We start from the raw sequence: 6,586 nt of genomic DNA, 5'->3' as shown, positions 1-6,586 counted from the left end.
GTATGTATGTATGTATGTATGTATGTAAGTATGTGTATATATATTTGTTTATATATATATTTACATGCACACACATATTTTTATATATATATATATATATATATATATATATATATATACAAATATTAGTGTTCGCTTTCTGTCATCATCATGTAAGTTACTTGTGTTAAAATGTTGGGATTTACAAGCATTCTTTGAAAATGTGTTGATTTTCAGCGGAAACCAGCCAGACTAACAGAAAATTGATTAGTATTTTGCTAATATTTGCTGCAAAACCTCCCGTCAGTGATTCATCTGACAGTATAGTTATCCATTTCCATCCACATGTAATGCGTGCTATCAGAAAGGAGGGTATTCCGAATGAGTGACATTTTAAGTTTGTGATAATTATTTAGCATCATAGCAATTACTAAAAGATCTGGAATATATGTCTCATAAAATAGTTTCATTTAAGCATAACAAGAAAGCTAATGCTGCTAATGCAATTGGAAAATTTTAATATAGTAATGTGAAACGTTTCGATTAAATTTTCATATTTCATATACATATATATTTAAGAATAATATTTATATAGTTCATATTCTTTGTTTATGCTGTTATCTACATTTAAGCAGGTTTTAGTAGATTGGTCTCGTTGTTTTCTTATAATTATCGTCCCATATTGTGATAGACGTGCTCTATCCAAATTACAGATCAAAAGTAATAAACGAAAACATACCTAGTCTGATCAGTAAGTATCAGGAGTTTTGCCATAGTAACTGTCCTAAAGCACGTATAGTAAATCTGCTTGGCACAGATTCAGCCTGATCTTTACTGTGCATTCGCCTTAAGTTTTACCGCTCTAGATCACTTCCACTGTTTACAGCAGTGCTTAGAAAGAACGTGACAACAAAACCTATTGTAAGTAAGATATATGACATGGTTTCACTCTACATACATTCCCACGTAGAATCATAAATGCGGACGATGAACATATAGTAACATATTAGATTTATAAGCCCTAAAAATTTACTCCATAATTGCTCATGGGCATATAATGCAGTGGTTAAGAGCGCGGGCTACCAACCCCAAGATTCCGAGTTCGATTCCAGGCAGTGGTCCGAATAATAATAGCAATAAAATCGAAAAATACCTTAGGAATTTCCCCAAGATATCTGATGAACGCTGGAGGGTATATGAGCCCAAACAAGATGAGGACAAATATCCGTCAAATGTAAGTAACGTACATAATTATTCATATCTTAAATATAGAACTGTATGAACATACCACTGCTGCTACTGATGATGATGATGATGTCACGTAGTTTGTACTCTGACGTGATAGGTTGTTATGCTGCTATATAAGTTCGTTTAGTATCACTATTCTTCACTGAAAACCAAGCCCGTCTTTCATTTTCCAAAAACGGATACACACATTTTAGATGGGTTTCCAGCAATAACATTTCTTCCCTTATAATTACTCACACGAGATGTATTTTGTAGTACCTTTCAGCCTCCATTAATTACCAAAAAAAAATGCAACATTTTGTTCATCAAGTAAAACATAATTAACATAGGATACAGTTTTATGTATTTTTTCATATCTTGCTTTTCTCTCATCTGAATTCACTAATGTAAATCAATAACATTTTACATCTTCACAGAATGTTAAAATTTGTATCCTGTTTGATAACAGGGCAACATTAGCAGAACAATATCTATAAGGAATAGAGCTTGCTGATAAGGGTGTGACTAGAGCGCTACAAAGACGACATCCTATTTTGGGTGTACACCTAGCAATTTAATCCTCACTCATTCAGCCATGTGAACGAGAACAACATACACGAATGTTACCACCTCTGCAATCTCCAATTACCCTTCTTATATATCACGAAAGTTAATAACAGCAAATTCTTTATCATCATGTATAATATAAATATTTCAACAGTACTTCATCTTTCTAATTGTCACTCCTACGCAGCCAGCTGCCGACAAACACATCAAAAAGCAGTAAAATATAACACTAACATCTCAATAGAATCCCAATTCCCGCTCCACACCCATCAGAAAAAAAAATCAGGACCACAAAATGAAAGTAACGTCATTAATACAATTTTGTTACCAAAGCAACGCTCACCGGCAATAAAAACAATGTGAGCCAACAGGGAAGCCTCCCTCTAGTGAATCGATCTGGTAGCAGTAACTTGTACCTCATTTTATAACAACATCCAGGGGTAAGATAATTTAGCTAATGAGTGTCTAGAGACACCGCAAGTAAGATAAAGGGTAGTAATTGATTGAATATCGTTCATTAAGAATGACCTTTGTGCAACGAAATAATAATAATAAAACGAGCATATAAAAGGGATACTTCAGCAACATATTTTATCACAACTATTACTAACATGAAAGTATGCATTGCAGAATTCTCAGCCATAACCACAAAATAATAAAACAAAATAGTGTTTTTCCGAAGAAATTAATAATTTCAAATAATTGGCTTTTGTATGTCGTGTATTTAAGAAATATATGGACATAGAAAGCTGAATTCGGGGAAAAAAATAATATGCGGCCCAATAGTTACAAATAAGCTTTATAAGCGCGGAGAACCCGCGAATGAAGTTAGTTTGAGATGCGCGCAATAAGATAAATCTTTTATTGCTCCACACATACATGTCTTCTACCCGAGGATTGTTGTTATATAAAGATGTATAGAATAACAGAGCTTAGTAGCTTGTGAAGTTTGCCCCACTAACTTTGTATGGGCAAGTGATCGTTGTGAAACATGTTCAATAATGGACACGTTTGAATCGACTGAGAATAGATCCATAAGTCACTGAGCATACGCTTGAATTGATTACTTAAAAACCAAAACTTAAATGGTATCCTGTAGCATGTTTGATGAGAGATATGCAAGTAGATAAACTGGCAGTGCTTCAGTATTACGGTAGACACATTCACGCGCACACACATTCACACACACACACATACACACACGCGCGCGCACAAAGACATTACACACGTACACATACACGCACACAGACTCAAACATATATATTTATAAATTACAATTTACACAGAGTGCTGCATGGGGAATCATTAATGTTATTGTGGCAAATTGAACGTGAATATCGAATATATATTCTTCATCTTTGCGTATGTGCGTATGTGTGTGTCAGTGTGTGCGTGTGTCAATGTCTGTGTGTATGTGTGTGCATGTGTGTGCATGCACTACAAGATAAAGCATTTCACCAGTAAAACAGCCTTCCATTTCAATAAGGAGTGTGCAACAGTAAAGGGCGCTGATATTAATATAATTCGAATGCTGGAGATCACAGTTGTACAATAAAAATCTTGTTACAAAAATAGATCAAAATTTTCTGCGATATTTTTAGAAATATTTCTCAAGGATTAGAACTAATTGCGATATCGTTCTTAACATTCTTTTATTCATAGCTGTATATTTAAACGCAAGTTGCACTCGCCATATTACAAGCCAAACGAAGAAACTATTTGCAGCACCATAATTTCAATCAGCTGATTATTCCACTTAAACACATAATAGATATTATTAAAATTAATCGTATACAATCTTATATTCCCACCTAGATATATTTGTCGGAGTTACCCTATTATAATACTACATTCGTGAGTGGTTTCGACGATATGACAAGTGCGATATATCCAGGAAAATCCAAGAGAAGTGTGTGTAGCAAAATCATATGATTCACTTCTCTATATAATTACATTGCCAATATAAGCATAAATATTTCTCCCCCACCCCACAACTATGAGTATACTTCCCAACACACATAGATATATTAAATATTTTACAGAAACACTATTACTGTGAACTACACTTTGGAAGATAGAGATCTAAATTCGAAATCATTAATCATTATGATGCATTTTCGCACTGCTCACACCATCCTCTGTGATAACGGTGCACTCTCTTATTCATAACAAGTACCTTTCGAAACTGTCATATATAGAGAGATGACGTGGAAGTAAAGGGAAGTAATCGAAAAGCGTATATTGCGTTACCGCAAGTCCACAAAAGGGCAGTTTCACTCATCATGTAAAATCATTTGCATACAGAATAAGAGAAATACAAAGCAATTATTCTGTTACAAGATCTGTTGTTGCATGATATTCATAAATTTCAGTATAGACGCAAAGTGAATGGCATAAATTGGGATGTGGCACTACATTTGACTTGTGTACTACCCAAAAGTTAAAGCTTTTCGTCTTGCCTGAATTTAAGAAAATATTTAGTTTTTCGACATACAAAGAATTTTACCCTGATCTGGCGGAATTCAGACTGTATACTGGAAAATAACTAACGTCATAGATGACTGGATATTCCAATCTATAAATTACTCGACTTTCATGGTTTGTCCATCTAAGCAGCAACGGGAATCGTCAGAGAGGTTTGAAAAGGAATACTCCCAACTCACATGCCGACAGCGCACAATCAGCAGCAACAGTTTCATGAAGCACACACCCAAGACGCTATCTTTATTCCTCGCTATTAAGAAACATTAACATAATAGAGTGTTATTTTATGCTCCGATTGCTTTGTTTACTGTTTTTTTTTATCTGATTTGTTTTGTTACAGTACAAAATTTTAGCTTCTGTACACCAGAATTCCGAAACTGTATAATCTTAAATGTTTAAATCTTTTTGTCTAAGCAACGTCAAATTTCCCGATGTAATCTACATTGAGATTAGTTTCTATATTTTGCATTTTGTACCTATATTTGAAATCCATTATTTCTGTAGCACTAGCATTTTAACTTCATCTAGTATAATCATATTACTTTAAATTATGTGTTATTGCTTTGTATTATCAATTCGTGGGATGATTATGCCACATTATGCATTTTGAATAATACAGTGGCACATTTTGGATGATTTACCATTTTATAATATTAACTTCCCAAATAAATTACGTCTGTCACCAAAACTGAGGATGTAATACATCTTGTACACTGTGGTGTTTATTATATAACATCTCCTTTCAGACGAAAGATTTTCATAAACCACTCGATTCCTTGGGGTAAGGGCTTGTTGAGCGTTTCGTCAGTTAGGTTTATACGAATCAGCAAATGATCTGTTTACTAACGTGCAGTAATATCTGCTAACTAATAAGGCACCGTCATATTCCTGATAAACAGTAAGAATAATAATGATTATGCGTATGTTAGTTTTGAACGTCAATATGATAATCACTTTTGTATTTTGTCATTGGAAAAAAGTTTACTATAACGTGAGCTAAAAACCCATGTTAGATCGATTGATACAGGGTAGTTCTCGCTGAGGAATAATACAAGGGTCAAAACACTGGTGACTCTAAAACCTCAACCCTAAGTGTTGAACGCATATTAGTTTGAAAGAGGTTGTTTCCAATAACGAAATACATTAGCATCTTTACGCTGCAAGCACGCTCGTATACAACCACGCGAATTCGCTCACACAAACCACGAGCGCATAAACATGCACAGATGATATACAGACACATTTAAAGTTCGAACGACAGAAATGTATCTCAATATCTATCGAAACACACACGTAGTCATGCACTAATGCTCATACCGTCAATCACTCCCAATCACACACTTACTAAAAATTATAAATAGAAAAACAGAACTTAAATTATCCAGTTTCTATACATAACAAGAAACCTCATGCAATTAAGGCACAGCCATAATGAGGTCGTGCATGGCAACGAAACAGCTCTCAAAACCAACTGATATTTTAATTGATCAAACGATTAATGAAGCAAATGATTAATTGCTTTGTTAGTTAAGTAGTCGATTAATAATCATAAACAGAAGCGAAATAGAGTTAGAATGTGTTTTTATTTTGAAAAAAATAATCGCCACCAGCATACAACAGTCTTGCAAATCGAATATAGGATAGATACGTGTTTGTGCATGTATGTTTCTATGTATGTATAAATATATATATATATATATATATATATATATATATATGTGTGTGTGTGTGTGTGTGTGTGTGTGTGTGTGTGTGCGTGCGTGTGTATACATATATGAAAAACAGAAATATATACATATATGATATATATAGAGAGGTAGATATATATATAGATAGATAGATAGATAGATAGATAGATAGACAGACATACAGTGTGTGTGTGTTCGTAGTGTAAAGGTCTTGGAGAAAAATGAGACAGTGAGAGAGGTAGGTACCGTGATGACAACGTGAATATATTGTATATCACCATGGTGACAGATTCGAAGGTTGAAATGAAATCTAAACCATTGGACCCAACACTAAGCAAATGTCTGCAAGTATTTGCCATTGACTGAACGGCCACATTACATCAATATATTGGAATAGAATATTGCGATAACACATAAATCGATACACAGTTAATTACATCATAAATTAAAAAGAAGTGATGCATCACTTAACTAACGTGTCTTGCTCTATGCATACACAATACATGTAGGCATATATGTGTGTCTGTAATCGCGAAGGTGTGCGTGTTTTCTCATATATCAATGCTATTTACGCACACATACTGACTCTTATCTACTCATATATATATATATATATATATATATATATATATATATATATA

The sequence above is a fragment of the Octopus bimaculoides genome, chromosome 3 (assembly GCF_001194135.2).
Source record: "Octopus bimaculoides isolate UCB-OBI-ISO-001 chromosome 3, ASM119413v2, whole genome shotgun sequence".
Classification (NCBI taxonomy): Eukaryota; Metazoa; Mollusca; class Cephalopoda; order Octopoda; family Octopodidae; genus Octopus; species Octopus bimaculoides.
This window is presented reverse-complemented; position numbering follows the sequence as displayed.